Consider the following 23,746-nt stretch of genomic DNA (forward strand, 5'->3'; position numbering starts at 1 on the left):
GAATGCATATTGAACCTTTTGGAAGAAGAATGCGAGTTTATACTGGTCTTCATCATGTACCTTTATGGTCAAATATCCCTGTGCGCAATCAATGGCAGTGAATATTTTGGATCTCTCCATCTGCGCTAGGCACTGGTCAATATATGGCACAGGCCAGCCAGACATGTACACTCGTTTGTTTAGCTGTCTTAAGTCAGCACACAAATGCCATTGTCCATTGGGCTTAAGAACACCTAGAATAGGATTGTTATAAGAGGTATGCACCATTGTCTATTTGGCTTAAAGGGACAGTACACTGTAAATTGTTTTTATATGAATGTATTTTCAATGGCTTGTTATACCATCTGCAGAGTATAACATTTATGAGAAATTGAATTTTTTGCTTTATTTGTGTATATGAAGTAGCTGGTTTTGTGCTTTTAAACCACAGCCTATTACAATCTGTTGAGCTTCAGGTAATATCAGATCTCATTATGTTATCACTTTTATGTACACAGACTTGCTTCCTTGTCTATTTGTCTAGAAAACCAAAGCTCAATACTTAGAGAGAACAATGGAAAATTATAATTTTATTACTTAACTATCATGCCCCCCCCACTGAGAGTGTAATCTCTTCTGCTGGCTGTGTTTACTTAGGCTAGTCAATATAATATACTCCAGTATAGAAACTTTCAGTATAGGTTGGGATACCATAGGCTAAATCAGCTATTTCAAATGCCAAAATAGGGGTAAAGGAGCTACTTGTAAACAATTTAAAACACTCCAGCCGGTAAAATGAATCATTGTGAACAATTTTAAGGGGAGAAAATGTTGGGGTGAACTGTCCCTTTAAGAATACCTGGAATAGGATTATTATAAGAGCTATGCACCTTATGATGATACCCCTTTCTTCCAAGTTCTTTATGATTTCTGCAAGAGAACCATATGAGGCTAAAGGGAGTCTGTATTGCTTAAACAATACAGGAGGTGCATTGGGATCTATTTGGATTATTGCAATGTGTAGGTCTGTAGTCCCACAGTCATAAGAATCCCTAGCAAAAATGTCCTAGCATTCCATCAGGAGTTCTTGCAGCTGTTGGCATTCATCATCACTTGAACAGCCATTAGCTTAGGAGATTTGCTCTTTGACTATTTGCTAAAATCCAGGAAAAATTTCAGGCTGTCCTATCTCATAGGCTTCTTCAAGCCTAGATGTGAGGTCCCCTTGATTATAATTTACATTAACCCCTGCATTCTGAGTATTGGGGTATTCTTGCTCTATGATTGGTTGATCAAATACCAGGGAGGCTTTTTTTCAATTTTACAGATGCCTTCCCCTGAGCTAAAAGGATAAATAGACTGAAGTGTGAATAATCCTTCTGGCATGGGTGCAAAGGATTGTTCTATTAACTGCTCTTCAGTTAAGTAGCTTTCAGGTATTAGCCCGATTACATTATTCTGGAATCCGAAAGTATAATAACTGGATTCCAGAGCATATGCTATGGTAGTTCCCTTGGATAAGGTGATCTCCTGTGGGGTCATGTTATGCATAATAACATCTATTGCAATAGTTCCAATATTTACCATAGGAGTATGGGTCATTGTTATACCCATATTTTGCATTCTCTGGGAGATGCAAATTAGTACTTCAGAAGTTTTTAACTTCTGACCCCCTTTTACCTGTAAGGGTAAGAGAAATTTATCAGCCCCAGCAGGGAATACAATATCATTAGACACCTGCATATTCACAGCATATGGCATTTGCTGGTTTGTTTTCAGGGCTGCATTTTCTTCCTGAAATATTTCAGGGTCCCTTTTTAACCTGCTCCAGAGGCAAAGTTTAATCAAATCTATTTCTATGGCATATCTATGCAAGATATTATTGCCAATGTATATTTGATTATGGGGATTATTCAAAACTAAAAACAGGTGTTTCACTGATTTATTACCTATGGAGATAGATAATAAACATTTAGCTGTAATGTTATAGCTTTCAGAGTTATCATCAAGGTCATGGACCCCGTGATCTTGGGGAGAAAGAAATTTAATTACTTTGAGTTCAACTATCTGTGCCAATAAGCCTTCGCTTATATAGCTAGCTTCCTGTTTTAAGTTTAATTTAGCTTATTTGTTTTTTCCCAGGTCATGCACTTGCACAGGGATAAATAAATCATCCTTAATTTTCTCAATTTCTGCAAGGAATTGAGAGTGTTCTCCCCCTTTAGGGAATTAAGATATCTATTGTGTAGAGATATAGTTAATACATCGCCATCTAGGGAAATATTGGTTATTTTCCCGGGTGAAAATGTAATGGTATGACCATCAGAGCCACTTTGGAGAGTCTGATTATCTATTTGTAGGATAGTTATTTCAGGTACAGAGCTATTCCTGAAATTAATCTCAAAAGCATCTGGCTTCTCTTCTACCATGACAGTTATGTCTGGTGTGAGGTATGCTGGACCGTTCATAATTAATAGGTCTTTTAACTTGTGACCAAATAATATTATGTATGCAATCAATTACGGTAAGTAATCGCTTAAGAAGGTCAATTAAACGATCATTTGGCAGATCCACTATAATGACAGGGTGATTTATTACCCTGTTTCCCAGTATTAGGTTTAGCCATGCAGTGCCCCAGACTTTGAGAGAGACACCCCCAACACCTATTAATGAACCATCAAATTCCCTGAGTTTAGGCTTCTCCAGGTTATGATTGCTCTGCACATCCACCGGTGGGAATAAGGTTTAGGGAGAACTGCAAAAGAGGAGAGGTATTAATGCTTCCAGACTGGGGACACCTGTCATCCCAGTTAGGCCTTCCGTTGCTGGGCTGTAGGGAGAGAATTTGGTTAGTATCATTAAAAACATGTATTATCTCCTTTGGTATTTCTCTCCCTCAGATAATATTTGAGTATTTATGCTTGTACCTGTGGTGTATTGTTGGCCACTGGCGTCACCCCTAAAAAAGAATTATTGGGTTTCTGAGCCATAAGAGCTTGACTCATATTAGCAAACTGTTCACATAATTAATTTAACTGCGTATTAAGTTGACCTACTTGATTATATAAGCTATTTCTACCCATGGGCTGATTTTTTGATGCCCCAGGGTATTGATTCCTGGATCCTTGGTATCCCTCAAAATCCGAGCTATTTTGTCTATCTTGACGCAGTTGTGTTTGGGGTTCAACTTGTCTGGCATTAATATCCTGTGGTGCACTATTTAATTGGGGTGTCTGGTTATCCTAAGAGTATGTGCGCCACTTATGGTATCTATATCTACGGGGATACCAATTACCTTGTGGGTATGCGTCTCTTTGGGGGATATCTATTTATTTGGGTTTGGCTCCCATTTTGAGTATATTCCCTTCTATCAGCTTGCGGAATCTGTGCCTCAGCCCTAGGTGGAGGAGGGGCAGACTCAAAACTTTGTGGGGAAGGCCGGTTTTCTCTGGCCACTTCTGCATACATTTTCTTTTTGGAAATTCTGCTACAATTTTAGGGTTGGGCCTTGGTTCTCTTTTAACCCCTTGTTTACTGGACTGCTGAATTGAGTAAACAGGAGATCCTGAGTTCGGATCTCAGCAGTGCCTCAAATGTGTTATATATCCTAGGTTACAATATTATTTAATTCTATCTCAGCTGTAACCTCCAACGTGTCATATATTTTTATGTAGCAATATTTTTGATTAATGGAATTATGCATATTAATAATCAAACATAAAATTATTGTCAGCAATATCAATTCTGATATGGTAGAATTTGTCAATACACTCCAGTGAAACATTATATAATCTCTGTAGTGTATTCAAAAATTCTAGTGACATATCAAGAAATTATGACAATAAAATTATTATGAACATTAATATTTAATCTCAAATTAAATTAATTCCTGAATTCTTACCAGTTAATCTCTATAAACACATTGATTATATTTATGCAGAAAATAGTGTATTAATTATGACCAAATATATATGTCTATTATCCCATGAATGGTACCTCAGTATTATAGACACAATCAGCTAGATTACGAGTTTTGTCGGTAAGGCTGTGTGGTGCTAATGAGCAGTTTAAGCTCACCGCTCACTTAAAGACAGCACTGGTATTACAGGTTTTAACAAACCCGGCGTTAGCCGCAGAAAAGTGAGCAGAGAGCAAAATTTTGCTCCACATCTCACCTCAAAACCAGCGCTGCTTACGGTAGCGGTGAGCTGGCTGAACGTGCTCGTGCACGATTTCCCCATAGGAATCAATGGGGCAGATCTGGCTGGAAAAAAACCTAACACCTGCTAAAAAGCAGTGTTCAGCTCCTAACGCAGCTCAATTGATTCCTATGGGGAAATAATTTTTATGTTTACACCTAACACCCTAACATGAACCCCGAGTCTAAACACCCCTAGTTTTACACTTATTAACCCCTAATCTTCTGCCCCCGACATCGCCATTATATTATTAACCCCTAATCTACCGCTCCAGACACCGACGCCACCTACATTATACTTATGAACCCCTAATCTGCTGCCCCCAACATCCCCAACACCTACATTATATTTATTAACCCCTAATCTGCCGCCCCCAATGTCACTGCAACTTAACTACACTTATTAACCCCTAATCTGCTGCCACCAACGTTGCCGCCACTATATTAAAGTTATTAACCCCTAAATCTAAGTCTAACCCAAACCCCCCCTAACTTAAATAAAATTACAATAAATCTAAACAAAATAACTACAATTAAATGAATTATTCCTATTTAAAACTAAATACTTACCTATAAAATAAACCCTAAACTAGCTACAATCTAACTAATAGTTATATTGTAGCTACCTTAGGATTTATTTTTATTTTACAGGCAACTTTGTACTAGGTACAATAGTTATTAAATATTTATTAACTATTTAATAGCTACCTAGTTAAAATAAAGACAAATTTACCTGTAAAATAAAACCTAACCTAAGTTACAATTACACCTAACACTACACTTTAATTAAATAAATTCCCTAAACTAAATACAATTAAATACAATTAAATATAATTATCTAAAGTACGAAAAAAACACTAAATTAGAGAAAATAATAAAATAATTACAAGTTTTTTAAACTAATTACACCTACTCTAATCCCCCTAATAAAATAAAAAAGCCCCCCAAAATAATAAAAAGCCCTACCCTATACTAAATTACAAATAGCCCTTAAAAGGGCCTTTTTCGGGGCATTGCCTCAAAGTAATCAGCTCTTTTACCTGTAGAAAAAAGTACAATACCCCCCCAACATTAAAACCCACCACCCACACACCCAATGCTACTCTAAAACCCACCCAATCCCCCCTTAATAAATCCTAACACTAACCCCTTGAAAATCACCCTACCTTGAGAAGTCTTCACCCAACCGGGCCGAAGTCCTCAACGAAGCTGGGTGAAGTGGTCCTCCAGACGGGCAGAAGTCATCTTCAAGACATCCAACGTGGAGCATCCTCTTCAAACGACGTCCAACTGAAGAATGAAGGTTCCTTTAAATGATGTCATCCAAGTTGGTGTCCCTTCAATTCCGATTCTATCAGCCAATCAGAATTAAGGTAGAAAAAATCCTATTGGCTGATGCAATCAGCCAATAGGATTGAGCATGCATTCTATTGGCTGATCCAATAGGATTTTATCTACCTTAATTCCGATTGACTGATAGAATTCTATCACATATATGTGTATTCATTTCCAAACCTCACTGGAATCAGATTCTGGAATAAAGCAAATGCTGTTTATTTTGAAATACCGTCAAACATTTTAAATTCAATACAGATATATTCATTTCACTTCATATTTAATATATTATATAAACATAGACAATCTCTTAGACTAATTTATTTACATTTATACCATACTTTGGTACAAATTACATTTCTGAAAGTTATCTAAAAATTTATTTTAGACTTTAAAATTTTATATGAAATTTTTACTTCCCCCTATAATACTCAGGGCATTTGAAGATGACATAGAGTTTAGGATTTTGTATATTGAACTCAGTATGGGACAATTAACACCTAGATAATAGATATTTACATTTCCTGGCCATCCTGGAAATGTATCTCAAACTGCAGACTTACGGTCTCTCTGACCACAGGGGTTCAGGTGATCCAATAGGAAATTGTATTACACAATTCCAGGCAGTGATCAAATGTTTCTTTGAAGTGACCTTAACTCTTACAATTTGAGATAAATGTTCTCTTTTGAACTCTTAGATGTCTTAAGCAGAGAGCGGGATGGTATGTGTCACCCTTCTCAGTCATTTACAAATGCTCTGCTGTGGCTATAGCCAAATCAATTCATATCAAAGTAGATATTAGCTAAAATGAAATATTAAATTATGTGATACATATGTAGCTTATCCAATGCCACTCAGCAATACTCTGACAGGTACTTGTTGATGCAGGGCATAAGTTAGGCACTTGTTGAAGCAGGGTATAAGTTAGGTATTTGTTGTAGCAGGGCATAAGTTAGCTACCTGTTGAAGCAGCAGATACGTTAGGTACTTGTTGATGCAGGGCATAAGTTAGGCACTTGTTGAAGCAGGGCATAAGTTAGATACTTGTTGAAGCAGGGCATAAGTTAGGTACTTGTTGATGCAGGGCATAAGTTAGGTACTTGTTGATGCAGGGCATAAGTTAGCTACCTGTTGAAGCAGGGCATAAGTTAGATACTTGTTGAAGCAGGTCATAAGTTAGGTACTTGTTGATGCAGGGCATAAGTTAGGTACTTGTTGATGCAGGGCATACGTTAGCTATCTGTTGAAGCAGGGCATACCTTAGTTACTTGTTGATGCAGGGCATAAGTTAGGCACTTGTTGAAGCAGGGTATAAGTTAGGTACTTGTTTAAGCAGTGTATAAATTAAGTACTTGTTGAAGCAGGACATGTTATGTACTTGTTGAAGCAGGATATAAGTTAAGTACTTGTTGAAGCATCAGATACGTTCGGTACTTGTTGAAGCAGGGCATAATTTAATTACCTGTTGAAGCAGGACTTAAGTCAGGTACTTGTTGAAGCAGGGCATAAGTTAGGTACTTGTTAATGCAGGACATATGTTAGGTGCTTGTTGAAGCAGGGAATAAGTCAGGTATTTGATGAAGCAGGACATAAGTCAGGTACTTGTTGAAGCAGGGCATAAGTTAGGTACTTGATAATGCAGGACATATGTTAGGTGCTTGTTGAAGCAGGGAATAAGTCAGGTATTTGATGAAGCAGGGCATAAGTTAGGTACCTGTTGAAGCAGGACATAAGTTAGGTACTTGTTGAAGCAGGGCATGTTAGGTACTTGTTGAAGCAGGACATAAGTTAAGTACTTTTTGAAGCAGGACATAACTTAGGTACTTTTTAAAGCGGGGCATAAGTTAGGTACTTGTTGAAGCAGGGAATAAGTAACATACTTGTTGAAGCAGGACATAAGTTAGGTACTTGTTGAAGCAGGGCCTAAGTTAGGTACTTGTTGAAGCAGGGGATAAATTAGGTACCTTTTGAAGCAGGGCATAAGTTAGGTACTTGTTGAAGCAGGGGATAAGATAGGTACTTGTTGATGCAGGACATAAGTTAGGTACTTGTTGAAGCAGGGCATAAGTTAGGTACTTGTTGAAGCAGGGTATAAGTTAGGTACTTGTTAAAGCAGGACATAAGTTAGGTACTTGTTGAAGCAGGGCATAAGTAACATACTTGTTGAAGCAGGGCATGTTAGGTACTTGTTGATGCAGGGCATTTTAGATGCTTTTTGATGTAGGGCAATTGTGGTTCTATGTGGGTGCTCGAGGTGCAAAATCACACCAGTCTTTTAAGTTTCACTGTCATTGTGCTTGTTGAACTGAGAGGGATGGATGGTGAGAGCTGTCCTTCTCACTGATGTCCCTTCATGCATAGTCACACCCCTGGATCACCTAAAAACACTTCCAAACCAGCAACACAACACACACAGCACGCCAATGTTCATGATCATGTGATCCTGACACCACCCACAGAACACCTACCACTTCACCCACGGAACTCCGTGACTCTCAGCATCCAGGTTCCACTTTGCTTAGGGAGGGTAAGTGTTTGCCTCCCCAAAATCTTCATTCTGTATCCACCCCATCAAGGGTGACTATGTCTTGTACCTAGAAAGCCACAAACAGATCAGAGTTGTAGTAATTCCTTAAACAGTACAGAATATCTTCAGAAATAGTCTTACATTCTCACATCTGCAGCCCCTGAAGGCCGAAGTAGGAAATCTATATAATTAGCACACACTCTATAAATTCTATGCACTGCATTACACACCTGAAAAACAGCAGATAATTTACCCTACAAATGACTTATGACATCTGTGTGATATTGCACTTTAGAGTATACCACTCTAGGAAGACAAATATAATTAGTAAGAGTCAGCTTTTCACCATATAAAACATTGATCCAGTCATCAGATCTAAGCAAGGGTTACTTGAACACACAATATTACCCATTAGATCTGTGGGTCCCTAGAGGTTGTTTCCTTGACAACCAGGGCTTGTTAGTGACCCATTCTAAGTAAATTATTGGTTCTTTTTTTATCATTAAACCAATTATGATTGTTCTCTTTGTTTCTTTTGTGTTTTATTTAATTCCTTATCCTCTATGTGCATTCATAGCTTGCCTTTCTGCTAACTGATGCATCTCAATATGTTGTCTCCTCTCCTTTTTTTCTTGTTTTGCCTTTTTCTCTCATTTTCTCCTATTCTCTCCCCATCTCCCTTTCTCCATCTCTCACTTTCCTCTTTCAATCTCCCCCCATCTTCATTCCTTCCTCTCTCTCTCTCTCTCTCTCTCTCTCTCTCTCTCTCTCTCTCTCTCTCTCTCTCTCTCTCTCTCTCTCTCCCTCCTTCCCTTCCTCTGCCTCTCCCCCTCCTGTTCTAATAATCTGTGTTCATTATCTGCTCTCAGGATCAGTCCTGGAGACAGAGCGGCAGCCAACTCCGTAAAGTGAGATCTCTGTCTACAAAGAATTCCAGGAGCTGAGCGTGTCCTGCATACAACTGTAGTAGCAGCAGCAGCCTCATTAATTCCGCCCCTCTTAAAGCGAGCGTCTGGGGCATTAGTCTATTTATCTAGCAATATATTGGATTAGTGAGCTCCAAATAAATACCCACTGATACTGTTGTCACATTACTGTATTAACCCTGTTGATGCCAGGATGTTCTTGTACCATTATTATATTTATTTTGCATTATACAGGAAATCCTGCATGCCTCTAGTATATTACACTGTGCTAAACAAATCAATTTCCTCCAGTGAAAGAAAAAGGTAAATCCACGTGCCTGTGAGCTTACCATGTATGGACTTACAAGTGGAACACAGTCAATAGTGCAGGGATATTATGATTTGCACGATCTTAAGCAAAAAAACAACTTTGCATTATACTTTAATTAATTGTTTTGTTTCCTTTTCCTGTAATTTAATTCTGGATGTCATTGGCTTCCCAAATTCCTGTTAAAAGTGGAAGTGCAGACACAGCTGTAATCCACACTGTCATTGGTTGCACAATCTAGTAGCCATTTATAACTGTGCCTAATTGGCCTTGGCAGAACAATAAACCAAAGTTACAATATGGCAGCGCCCACTGCTTTATGGGTATTAGAATGTTAGCCTTATTTTTTCAATATTTAGAAAACTAATCTAATTTTAAAAAATATTTGTATACTTTATTCTTAGGCTAATATTTGCTCTGAATACATCATTCTATCAATACTTTATTTAGGGCCAGATTACGAGTGGAGCGCAAATTAAAGCTCCCATTTGAGCGTTAATTGCACTAGAAGTAAGCTTTTTGCGCTTATCAGTTGTGCTCATATAACGAGTTAAAAGTAAACTGTTTTCACTCTCCCGTTAACCTGAAAAGGGCAAAAAGCCAAAGTTATAATATCACTTGTGTGTTCACATATTTCCCCATAGAAGTCAATAGAGAAACCTAACATCCTACTCTTGCACAAACCCGATCACATATTCTCATAAAACTCAACATGAAAATATTAATATTTCACATTTGAATGTTCTTCAAATAACAGAATATGTTCTATTTATTCATAAATATATATTTCTACATATATCTCATGTTTATTTAGTACAATATTGACCATACCTAAGTATAGACATGATTAAATAAAGTATAGGTATAGATATATACAGACATATATATAGGAATATCTATTTAGAAATACAAAGAACATATACTGCTATGTGCAGAACATTGGAATGTTAAATATTTTACTATAACACTTTATTAAATATGAATATTGCATAAATATGCTTCTACATGTTTTCATCTACTTAGCTGCAAAGGGCTCCAATGCACTTATATATATATCTATATGTGTATGTATTTATATGTGTGAATATGTCTGTAAATACATGTATACACATATAAATACATAAATACATACAGTATATATATATATATATATATATATATATATATCCAGCTATAGACATGTAAATATGAATATTTCACATTCCAATGTTCTTCACATTTAGACATGGACTGACTCTCCCATTTACAAAGATCTGATTTTCAGCTATCGATGCACTATCTCAAACTTCACAAACCCCCCTTTTCCTCTTTTTGATCATCATCTCCTCACTTGTAACATCTCATCCCTCCCTACAACTCTCCCTCCTTCTATCCCTCACACCAAACTTCACAGAAGTATTAAATCATTAGATTAGCAACAGCTCACTAGCTCTCTCAAATCTCTACTCTCTTCCATCCCCTCCTTTTCCTGCCCTGACCAATCTATCTGCCTCTATAACTCAACCCTTACATCGGTCCTTGGCAATCTGGCCCCACCTACCATAGCTCAGAAATCACACACTCATCCTCAGCCCTGGCATACTCCTCTGACATGGTACTTACACAGATGTTCCGGTATTGCTTAGCGACACTGGAGAAAATCTCAGAGTTCAGATGACTTTCTTTGCTACAAGTTGTTGGTGTATTTATCAGCAGCAATTGCCACCAACGTGTTACGTATTGTGATTATAAATATTAATAATTAATAGCAGTATACAATTATTGTCAGTGATATCTCCAATTAATATAGCAGAATCTTGTCAATACCCTCCAGTAAGATGTTAAATCTCTGTGTACCCCAAAATAACTATTGAGATATCTATACATTTGACAACAAAATTATTATTAAAAATTAGTATTTTATCTCAATATAAAATATTCCTAAATTCTGACCAGTTATTCTCTATGAACACATTGATTATATTTATGTAGTAACTGAATATCAGTTATGACCAGATATATATGTCTAGTTGTTACAATATTCTATATAAAGCAAACTATATTTAGATTATTTACTGTTCAATTAAATCGCCTATACTTCTGTATATGGAAACAATATTATCTATGAATTTACCTTAACAAAAACAATTTGTAGTTAGCCATAAAAATTTAACCAATCCAATATATAGCTTATTTAAAGGTATACTGAACTCAATTTTTTTCTTTTGTGATTCAGTTAGATCATGAAATTTTAGGCAACTTTCTAATTTACTCCTATTATAAAATGTTCTTTATTCTCTTGGTATCTTTATTTGAAATGCAAGAATGTAAGTTTAGATGCCGGCCCATTTTTGGTGAACAACCTAGGTTGTCCTTGCTGATTGGTGGATAAATTCATCCACCAATCAAAAACTGCTATCCAGAGTTCTGAACCAAGAAAAAAGCTTAGATGCCTTCTTTTTCATATAAAGATAGCAAGAGAATGATGAAAAATTGATAATAGGAGTAAATTAGAAAGTTGCTTAAAATTGCATGCTCTATCTGAATCATGAAAGAAAATGTTTGGGTTCAGTGTCCCTTTAACAACGTTGGACTCACCTATGTCCAAATCTCACAATGAAATCTTAGCTTAACACCCACAAATCTAATGAAATTTCCAGGGAATACAATTCACTATATTACCCAAAATAGTCTTATAATACTTTAAATAATCAACCAGAGATTTTTACACAAATTTATCAGCTCAACATATACCAATTAATATAGCATTAAATAGTTCAAACTTAGCCACAACAACTAGTGCAATTTCTAAAATATATCACAGTAACTCAAACGAATTTATAAATAGTAATGACTGACCCTTTTCTCAATAATAATTGACATAGCGCTAGTATATTTAATATATGAAATACATTGGTCTATTTAATACTAGCGTTGCAACAATAAAGTACATCTTTAAATACCAGCTTCAATTAAACTACAGCAATAAAGAATATATTTGCTTTAAAACATTAAAAATATAACAACATCAAACTGTTTAATACATTACCGGTAAACCAATTTGAGAATTCAATATTCCAGATATTTCTTATGGTCATACATGAAGGTATTACTATTTTGCAAGGATACAGGTCACAGAGTATCTCTCTTGCCCAAAGAGAGTTTTCCAGCCAGGATTCAGAGAAAGTAGGCCCAAACGGTGTGTATCTCTGTTTTAAAAAATGAGTCTGTCCCTTCTTGCATAGTGTGAAAGCCTATATCAGTTATAGGCTCCTCATTCCTTCTCTAATCATTCCAATAGAATCTGGGTATGCCCTTAGCTTTCAATGGTTACTGGAGAATGCCCTTTTCTCATTCAATCACCTTTGATTGAATATCTCTGGCTGTAATTCCCATTTTGGACATGGGGACAACAAAGATTGGAATGTAGTTCAATTTGTAAAATATTTTAATGTTATCCCAATTCTATATATATTTTATAGAAATGTATATTTAATACATTTATAATTCCATAGTTTTACTAAAATTATCTGGTCGATACATGGCCCATCTAATTTAACTAATCAAGTAATTTTAAGACCAAACATGGGTATATGCTAAATCTGTTGCATATATATATATAGCTCATTAGCTAGTTCTATTGTGATTTACCACCAGGAAGCAGCCTCTTTTAGACCAGTGTGCTTTTCACAAAGGAAAACTTACCTTAAGTATATCAATCTGATCCCGTCAAGTAAGGTCAGTCCAGCCCCAAAATACCAGGCAATTCTCCTCTGAACAAGGAACATGACAACCCCAGACGATCGTTTCGGCCTCCTATGGGCCTCATCAGTGAGGTGCAGCCACATTCCTCTAAGCACACTGGGCAAGGAGTCCATGTCTGGTTTCCCCCATCACCCATATGGAGACTTCCCCAGGGTCATATTAATTTGCATACAAAGAGAGAAGCGCTCTACCAGGAACGAACAACAGCTCATTAGCTAGTTCTATGGTGATTTACCACCCGGAAGCAGCCTCTTTTAGACCAGTGTGCTTTTCACAAAGGAAAACTATCCTTAAAGGGATACTGAACCCAAATTTTCTCTTTCATGATTCAGATAGAGCATGCAATTTTAAGCAACTTTCTAATTTACTTCTATTATCAATTTTTCTTCATTCTCTTGCTATCTTTATTTGAAAAAGAAGGCATCTAAGCTAAGGAGCCAGCAAATGTTTGGTTCAGACCATGGGCAGCACTTGTTTATTGGTGCTGTCCAATCAGCAAGGACAACCCAGGTTGTTCACCAAAAAATTGGGCGTCTGACGTCATCAGAGTGCACCATTGTGCGCAACGTCATCTCCCCTGTACCTATGTTGTCATGGTAACCCATGTAAACATTCGGTTATATTGGCTGATGTACTTGTGTGGGATGAAGGATATACATCGATCGTTTTGGTTCTGCTGTTGCAAATGAGCTGAGGTATAAGTGGCGATGCTTGTTCACTTGGAATACAGTACACGATCCACACAGGATATCTATGGCATTGCAACTAAACCCCCATCTGCAGCAGCACACATATAACGACCAATCCACACAGTATCCAAAAAACAAAACAAAAACAAAATAAAAAATGTGATAAATGCATTTGTACCCTGCACTTAATCTATATACATCCCTTAGGTTGCCTAAAATAGTGCCTTATCCATGCAAACACTAGTATCAACAATTTATACAAAGAGAGAAAAAAAATAATTTTTTAGATTATACTTCCTGCCTTAATGGATTATGTTAGAAACTTTGATGTATAGTGAGATCCAAAAAAGACCATATAGGTCAATATCCATGGGAAGATAATCTGGGAGAGTGGGTCCCATCCTGTGTCTTTTGACCTAGTAGAAAGGGCTAAAGTCCAGGGAGGTATTGGGTCCCTTTGGGGATAGGGTATCCAGTCAATAGATCCACTTGCTCTCAAGCTAAAGCAACAATTTTCCTTGATTACCCCCCCTAGGCATAGGAGGTACAGGATCTATGAGCATAGATCTCAAACTTGAAATGGCATGTTTAAACTGGCCACAGTGGTGTAACATAGTAACATAGTAGATAAGGTTGAAAAAAGACTGAAGTCCATCAAGTTCAACCTATACAAATCTAAAATACTTACAAAAATCTCCAGTTAAGCTTAAATAACCCCATTAAAATGTGACCCATTTAATACTAGCAATCATATCCATGAATTTTGTTTATATACAGAAATTTATCCAGACTATTTTTAAATGTATCTATGGTATTGGCATTCACTACCTCCTTTGGTAATGAGTTCCACAATTTTATTGCTCTTACAGTGAAAAAACGTTTCCGTTCCTCCATCCTTAAATTATGACCTCTTGTCAGAAACAATTTTCTTGGAATAAACAGAGCTTCTGCCATCTCTGTATATGGGCCTTGAATATATTTATATAAAGTAATCATGTCACCTCTCAAGCACCTTTTTTCTAAAGAAAACAGACCCAGTTTGGCTAGCCTCTCCTCATAGGTTAATTTCTCCAATCCCCTTATTAGCTTTGTGTGCCACTGGTTGTTCAGATTCTCCCTTGATGAGTGCCTCATGTATGGCACAATGATGATTGGCCATACGCTCCCGAAAGGTTGTCACCGTCTTGCCAATATAAACCCTAGAACATGGGCATATCAGCATATATATCACAAATGTACTTGTACATGACAATCAATGTCTAATTTCGAACCTGTGATTATTATGCGGGTGCTGAAATGTACTGCCCCTAAGCATCCCATTGCACATAATACAACTTCCACATGGGAAGCAGCCCATTTTCGCCGCTTTTAACCATGTATCCTTCCTGTAATGTTTAACAGGATCAGACTTGACCAGTAGGTCTCTCAGGTTACTGACCCTACGGTATGCTATTCTGGGGGCAGGAGTCAGTCTCTACCACCGGCCAATGTTTCCGCACAGCTTTTGTCAGATGTTTACATATAGGTGAGTATGTAGTAACCATATTCAATTGTCCAGAGCCAGTTTTTGCTCCATCCTCTTTCTTCCTAATGTCAGTATTGTCCAATAGCCTATCCTGGATAGTCATTATTTCCTCCCTGGCATAGCCTCTCTCCACCAATTTGTCACCCATCTCCTTGATTTGAGTCTGCATCATAGGTATCTCACTATTATTCCTAATAACACGAGTGAGTTGAGAGGTGAGAATCCCTTTCTTTTGATGTCTGGGATGAAAACTTCTTGCATCAAGTTACGATCCGTTGGCTTTGTATATAACGATGTGCCAAATCGGATTTCATCCCAGGCATCAATCTTAAAGATGTTAAGATCCAAAAAGTGTACATCATTCAAGCTATATTCTAGTTTGAACCTAATCGGACTTGTCATGGAGTTCAAATGCGACACCCACTCCAGTAACCTTGTTTCACCGCCTCTCCATACTAAGAAGACATCATCTATGTACCGTGTATAATATCGTACATTCAAATTATCAAATGGCTTCATTGGTTCCTGTTCGTGCCTTTGAGCAGAATCCAAAATACTCAAGGCCAGACTGGAAATAAAATGCAGCCCTGGAAAATTTGGAGACCAGCGCTTTTTTCCGTTGAGTCAGTAGACTTTTTCTCCCCATTTTTCTCAAAAAGGATTACTGGGATACTCCTTCGCCCAATATTTGTTTTTCAGAATTATATTATATTAGTTTGTATTAAAAAAGTACCATATTATTGTTACAGTATATGCACCCTACAATCCAATTGCATTCATTAATCACCCATTTAAATTGTAGCTTTCCAGCCCCAGCTGCTGCAGCAAAACCGGGAAATCTCCTGGTATACTGGTAGGCCAATCCGGCATTGAAAATACTGCTGTAAAATGTAGCACTTTTTTTGGAGGCATGACGTAAACCAATTTTATTAATAGTATGGTGCAGAACTACATAAAGAATTTGCCATCAGCTTAGCACTTGAGCAATATGAATTTTACTGTGCATCGCCATAGAAGCCTAATATGTGATTGATTTAGTGCCTTATCCAACATGAAGATGTTACAACATCTTAGACTTTCAATTGAGAGATAAAAACTAACTTTTGATGTGTAATATGAGTGCAAAAAAAAAAGCTCTATTGAGCGATGTTAACACACGATAGCGCTAGACCTTTATGGGGGATGTAATTTTTTTTATTTTTTTTTTATTTGGAAGGTTGGAATGATTGTGTTGCTTATATTCAGATGCAGCACAGGAAAAATGTATATAAGACTGGTATGATATTCTATTATTATTATTAGAAGTTATTTGTAGAGTGCCAGCAGATTCCCACAGCCCTAACTATTTATTTAAGATTTAACTTTAATTAATTATATACAATCGCAGTTTTGGATATTAGCAGAGCTCCCAACTAACCTGCACATTGTAGGATTGTCACTGTTAATAAGAATCCCCTACCATGTTTCCAGGAAATACAACTATCCTTGGCTCCACTAATGTGCGCACCCAACTCTGCTCATTACTCATCCAGCCCTGCCATGACACAGTGACAGTCATCCCACAAACATCTAAATAGGTGACATTGTTCCCTAGAAATAATTGTGTCTGGTTAACTGACATCTGTGAATCTCATGCAGATTACAAATTACAAAAAATATAGAAATACTCGTCTCACAGTGTAATATTGTCAGGTACTAGAAATACAAGTAACTCATGGTAAGTATAGTATCAACTGGCATATCTCAATACTGTAGCAAAACAGCCCCAGGGCAAGTATGGATACAAAAATTTGCTTCGTTCAAAGAATTTTTTTCAAATTTTTTCAAACATTCAGTTCGGCTGAAATTCATCCATGCAGGCATTCAGTTCGGTCAAATAGGATTTGGATTAATTACCATTATTTTCAATGGGAATTGCTAATGTTGACAATTAGGGGTAGATTTATTAAAAGTTGAGCTGACATAATTCCCTGCAGTAAATCATGTCCGCATTTCTGGTAAAATGCTTGTGCAATTCCGCCCCCTGCTCAGAGGTGGCCAATCATCCCGATTGTATCGGATTGGGATGATTTCACTCTGCCCCCTAAAAGGTGGCAAACAAGTTAAAGGGCCATGATACCCAAATGTTGAAACACTTGAAAGTGATGCAGCATAGCTGTTAAAAGCTGACTAGAAAATATCACCTGAACATCTCTATGTAAAAAAAAAATGATATTTTACCTCAAAATGTCCTAAATATCCAAACCCCATTGCAAATTACTTTAAGCAGCAAATCAGTGTGTCTGTCCCAGAACAGGCAAGGGAGTGAGCATCATGCACACTCATTTTATTTCCCTATTCAGTTTAAGGGAGCTTACTATGAAATCTCATGAGAGTTAAGTGAAATCTCATGAGATCACAGTAAAAGCGTTTATGACCTCAGCACTGCTGATGCTGATTGGCTGCTGTTCATTTCTTCATTTTTTTTTATTTCTTTTTTACCTGCAGCTGGACAGCAGCTGAAGTATAACGTTTTACACAGAACTTACTCTGCTGAGCTGAGGAAATTGTGAGGTAAAATATCTTCCTTTTTTACATAGAGATGCTCAGGTGATATTTTCCTGTCAGCTTTTTATAGTTATGCTGCATCAGTTTCAAGTGATTTAGCATATGAGTATTATGTCCCTTTAAGGAGCAGTGGTCTTATGACCGCTGCTTCTTAACTTCCATTTCAGGCGGACCTGAAACAATGGGGCTCAGAGGCAGCATCCGCTGCTTAATAAATGGAGCCCCTAATATTAATACAAATCTTACATTATAGGATTAGAAGAATTAAAAGAAAATATTTTTCAATGTTAAAGAACCTACAACTCATGTATGACTAAAATCCAGCATTTAGTACCTGATTGGCTATCCCGTAGCTCTGTCATTCGTAATACTGTAGCAGGATTTGACAGGGGGCAATGGACAAATAAAAGATAAGACCCCCTGTACAGCATTACAAACAAAGGCGCTCATTAACTAAATAATAAAACTCCTTCCCCCCATTCCTGCATCAATTTTTGTCGCCAAACGTCATAAACAAATGAACAAATCAATTTCATCAAGTAATCATTTGTTTTTCTGCCATTTCATCAAATAAAGTATTCGTCTGTTCATATATCAAACGACTTGACGAATAAGCAAAAGAAACCTGAATGCGCATCTCTAGTTAGTGATACTAAATGACAATGCAGGAATGGTAGTGTAAGGTAGCGAAGTCTCCTGCAACGAAATTAAGGGCCTGTGCCATCTAGTGGTAGTAAAAATCCCTGGTAGGAGTAGGCCATGGCAACTTTGTTGCAATATGAGGGGTGGGTCCTTTCTCACCGGTTATTAGCCATGGTTCTGAGGTATCCGGCCTCTTTCTCCTCTTTTTCCCACCCTCCCTGCCCAGTTTTCAAGTTTGTTGCTGTTGGTGAGTGGCATTCAGGTAAATGGCTTCCATTTAGGTTGCTGGACAAGATAAGCTAGAGGCAGGGATAGGGTTAGTTGACCTAGTCGATGTAAGCCCTCAGCTGTCATTTTTGGTGCTCCTCAGAAAAATTGCTGGAAGGCTTTTTATTCTGGTGCCTTAAGGGTTGGAGTCTCTGTCATGATAATATTATCCCCTAGTAGCGGGAAGTTACGGCCACAAATAAATTGGGGTTCAGAGTCTGTAGGGGTGACAGTTGGGCTAATGGGCGGGGTGACTCCCCCAGGTCCAGCCCTGGGGGGTACCCCGCCCCACGGGTCTGCTGGCTGAAGATCCCTTAGGACATCTGTTACTCATGATGGAATGGGGTGGAGCCAGTTTTGGGCTCCCCCTGCACTTCAAAGTTCCAACAACACGTGGCCTGACCTCTGGCTGTATGGGTCTAGATTTTGCTAGGCCTCGAATGCCACCACTGGTTTAATATGTTTATGACTTTCTTGAAGTCGATGTTATTTATTTAAATATGTTAAATAAAAGCGACCATGATATGGTCTTTAACCCAGCCCTGTGTGTTGTGTTTCATTTAAGGTTTTATATGTTAAGGGATGGTACTAGCAAGTTATGGCATCAGCTCTTAAGAGTCCTTGGAAGTTTTGTTTAAACTTTAACAAACACATTTCTTACCTTTTTTGTTTTTAATAATTTTTATTGAGGTAGCAATGACAGACATAAACAACATCATATACTGTCATGGCAACGCGCCTATATACATACATCAAGTCTCATGCATCTAATACAGAGGCATGTCTTAGAAACTATAAGCAAAACGAGGTCCTAAACAATAGGAAGTACAATAGGCCATGAGCGGCACCTCTTTTTATATATAAACATTTTAACATGGACAAAAAATAACATAACAAGTGATAATCATAAGACCTAGCTTTCGTAAAGGGACTCTAAAAGAAAAGATGTAGGTCTTTATGTGTCCACAACATAGACAGCAGCAAGGAAATATGATACTCTAGATCTGCTTGACGCAGTACATAGTCAGAGAACAAAAATAAGATTATTCTATAATATTAAGTAGAACATTATCAAGAGAAGCAGGACCACTCTTGGACCTCAGATACTCTATAGAGATATTTCTGGATTAGCAAATACTAATGCCATTATAGGGAACCCTTCAAACTTTTAGATAATCCCTAGTCTAAGAAACTTAGCCCAAATAGAATAACATTTCTCTCTCATAGTCCACCTCTTATGAGGTTAAGTAGGATGGGGATTCTATGGGGTTATAAGAATCATATATTTGGTCCCTATTAGGGTATTATGTCAGCAATTCTAAACATAGCTATCTCTCGGAAATAAGAGGGTACATATACTCTCACAAATATGCACAATCTCTAAGTAACATTGGTCACTAGTAGACCTCTAAGGATCCAAATAATATTCTTTTGTCTAAGTAACGTGCTTAGTAAAATAGTATACATGAATAGGATGATTTATCTTACCCGGCCCTTGCTGGGCCTCTATAGATAATGAAACATTTGTGTAAATGCATCTCTACATTGAGACACACACAAACAGCGATTCATTCTCTAATAAACCATATAGATTGAGTGCTCTCCATTAGGATATTATATAAACCCATCTAATCATGTTCATCTCCCAGAAATAAGAAGATACAGATAATTTAAGAAGTATAGGGAGTTTATGGATTGCACTAGCCTCTGTTAAAACTCTATAGATTGAATAAGTTACAAAATTATTAATTTTCCCCCAATGTCCAGCGAAGCCACTGTAGGACCTCAATGGTCTCTGCCTTCTAATCTGGGGGTACCGGCCTCTTTTGGACCTGCCTAATAAAAGATATGCATGGAAGGAGGAGAACTATCTTTTATGTAACAAATACATTGCTATCAGGTGGTGAACATCTAATGGACGCCACTGTCTCTTCCAGTGACTAGAACAAACCAGGCCTCCCTTTCTCGCCATTTGAACTCATAATATACCGTAAAATGAGAGTTATGTATACATCTAAGCAAGGGCCATTGTCTTAAAAAAAATGAGCACAAACCCCAACAAAATATCACAGTAAATCAAGGCAAACGTAAGAGTGACCACATGGGCAGATAGCCTTGACATACCAGCCATTAAGTATATAAATATTGAACTAAGAGTAAGTACAGGGGCCTATCATTATCAAAGCTGCTAATATGGGCCTCAGCATCAAGTTTAGCGTCTTTCAGCTCAAGGAAGGGTGCAGTTCATAAGTAAAATACTGAGTCAGACCTGGCACTTTGGAGTCCACCATTACACTGAATTCTTCATCCGACCCCGACTCTGATACAAATGTCCAAGTCCTGAGTACCTCCTGGTATGCTGTAGGGTTCCAAGGTGATAGAGTAGTAGGAGGCTACCAGCCTCGGATTCTCACACACAAAGCCCTTCACTGGGGAGCCGGCTGCTCTCCCCAATGTGACCAGGCAAGTGACAATGGTCTGGAAATCTTCAACAGGATGACTGCTATGTGACTCTGTTGGTTCTTTTCTGCTGGTGGTAGCCCCTTCAATCATAATTATCCCCTCAGGCAAAATGTGCTCTAAGAGAGCTCCTAATTTGCTGATGCCTCCCAAGCTTTCCTCTCCAAGGCGGGCCTCTCGCTGCTCCCTCTCCGATAAAACAGCTCTGGTATGTGAGCTCTCATCCCGCTGCTGTTCTGCGCAGTTTAAACTGTCAGCCCCACCATAGTAGGCTCAGAAAGCGTCTCTATAGGGGCACCTGTTAATGCCAGGAGGCGGTCAAATCTGTGGTTTATCCGCAGCTCGGATTCAGCGAACAGGGCTCGAATCTTGGTATAGATGTTAGGCAGAGTATATCAGTATTCTCTGCTTTCCCGGTTTCTCGGGGGAGGAGCTGGGGTCTCTCTCCTTAGGGGCCACCAGAGGCACTCAGCGGTCCAGTTTGGGAAGTCCTGTCGTAGTAAAGAAAAATATTTTTACATAGTTCCAGCTAGTTGAGTGTCCTCTGCCTCCTGCGATATAAATTCTTGCTGGATGGCTATTCAATCTCTAGATTACATTTTGTTTGTAACTCTATGTTGCAGAGCTCCCAATTTAGCGACCATCTTAGAGCATAGCCTGGACACGCCCCCCATTTCTTAGCTTTAACTATCCTGTTTTATTAGGCTGTTATGATTGCAGATTATGTCTATACAGTGTTTTGTCCCTTTTGTGTGTAATTTACATTGTGCATTTTGGGATGTCGCAGAGTGATGAAACCATGGAAACAATTGATAGAAGTGCTCAGTCGGTACCTGTGCACTTGAAGTTTCTGCTGCAAATTGTCTGTGGAAGCTTATAAAAATGTTGGCAACTATGAAAACATGGAGTAACATAATATCAAAATTATTAAAACAGTTTCTAAGCTCAGTACTGACATTATGGGCTAGATTTATTAATCATGGGCAGAGAGGGTCGTACATATTTGCCCCTGTCTGACCAAGCTCTCCTCTGGCGGGCAGCAATCTGTTGCCCAAATTTAAAAGGACATTCTGGTCAAAATTTAAATGCACATAGATTAATCACATCTTTGAATAGAAACATGTTTGCAATATACATGTATTGGCAAAAATGTGTCTAATAAAATGTATCACTGTTTTAGTGTTAGTATTTTACTCTGTATGTGCATGTGAAGCATAGCTAGATATCCTCAGTGCACCAGCATTTTAAATACTGCAGCTGCTCAGAGCATCAATGGGGCTTATATCATGTCAGCAATTAACAAACGGAGTCATTATCAGATGGTACAAGCACCTTAGGCTCTCTGAGCAAGTGCTGTGTTTAAAATGCTGGTGCACGTTGCATACTTAAATACAATTTTGATACAGCTATAGCTTTTATTAGAAGCATTTTTGCTAATACATGTATATTACAAAAATGCTTCTGTTCAATACTGAAATGCACCCACGTGGTTTCCAATTTTGGCTGGAATATCCCTTTAACATTGCACACAAGCACTATTTTGTGCTCACATGCAACCCCGTCCCCTGTCTGCGCATGGCCAATCACACGCGGGCAGGAGCTGTCAATCTCCCCAAGCGGAAGAGACCGGGGTGATTGAGATTCTCCAACTAAGAGGTGGAGAAAAGGGTAGGGAAGCAGCGGTCTGATGAGAATCTGCTGTCGAAGGGAGGAGAAGGGCTTGATAAATCGAGCCCTATGTGGCAAATAGCTATCTGAATAAAGTACTCATACTACAGCGGCTACTAATACTTATGCAAGACAGTCAGGCAGCATTTTAGTTTATATTATTTAATCCTTTGCCCACTCATAACTATTTTTCCAGGCAGTCTCTCCAGCATAAACTATGGATTTATGCTCTTCATTTGTTCCAGCATTTCCACTGGTACCTATACATTTGCATAGGGAAGCAGACGGCCGCTGCATCTGCCGCTCAGGCAGTAAAGAAGAGAGACAGATGGGTATGTTGTGCTGGTGATATGGTGAAGATGAAAGTGCACTCAGAAAGACAAACACAGAGCACATTGCAACAACCTTCTAACGACCAGAACATTAATTAACATCAGCAACAAGTTTTCCAAGCTTAAGGCAGTCAAACATCCTTGGGGAATTATCCCCATTCCACAACGAATTATAAAATGAGTATTCCACTGAAATGAGCTGTTTTATTGTTTTTTTTAAAAGCGTTTTAGCACTGTGTAAAAAGCCACAAGCACCAAATGTGCCCGATGATACTATTTACATAAATAGTTACCAAGCTAGCCAAGAAGAGCATATTAAAATGCAGTGTAGTGATCTTTAAAACCCTTTTTTTTTAATTATTCAGATAGATCATGTGATTTTAAACAACTTTCCAATTTACTTCTATTATCTAATGTGTTTTGTTCTTTTGATTTCCTTTGTTGAAAGGGATACCTAGGTATATTGGTGGCTGCACATATATGCCTTATGTTATTGGCCCACCAGTGCATTCAGTTAGCTCTCAGTAATGCATTGCTGCTTCTTCAACAAAGGATACCAAAAGAATAAAGCAAATTAGATAATAGTAGTAAATTGGAAA

The sequence above is a fragment of the Bombina bombina genome, chromosome 9 (assembly GCF_027579735.1).
Source record: "Bombina bombina isolate aBomBom1 chromosome 9, aBomBom1.pri, whole genome shotgun sequence".
NCBI lineage: Eukaryota > Metazoa > Chordata > Amphibia > Anura > Bombinatoridae > Bombina > Bombina bombina.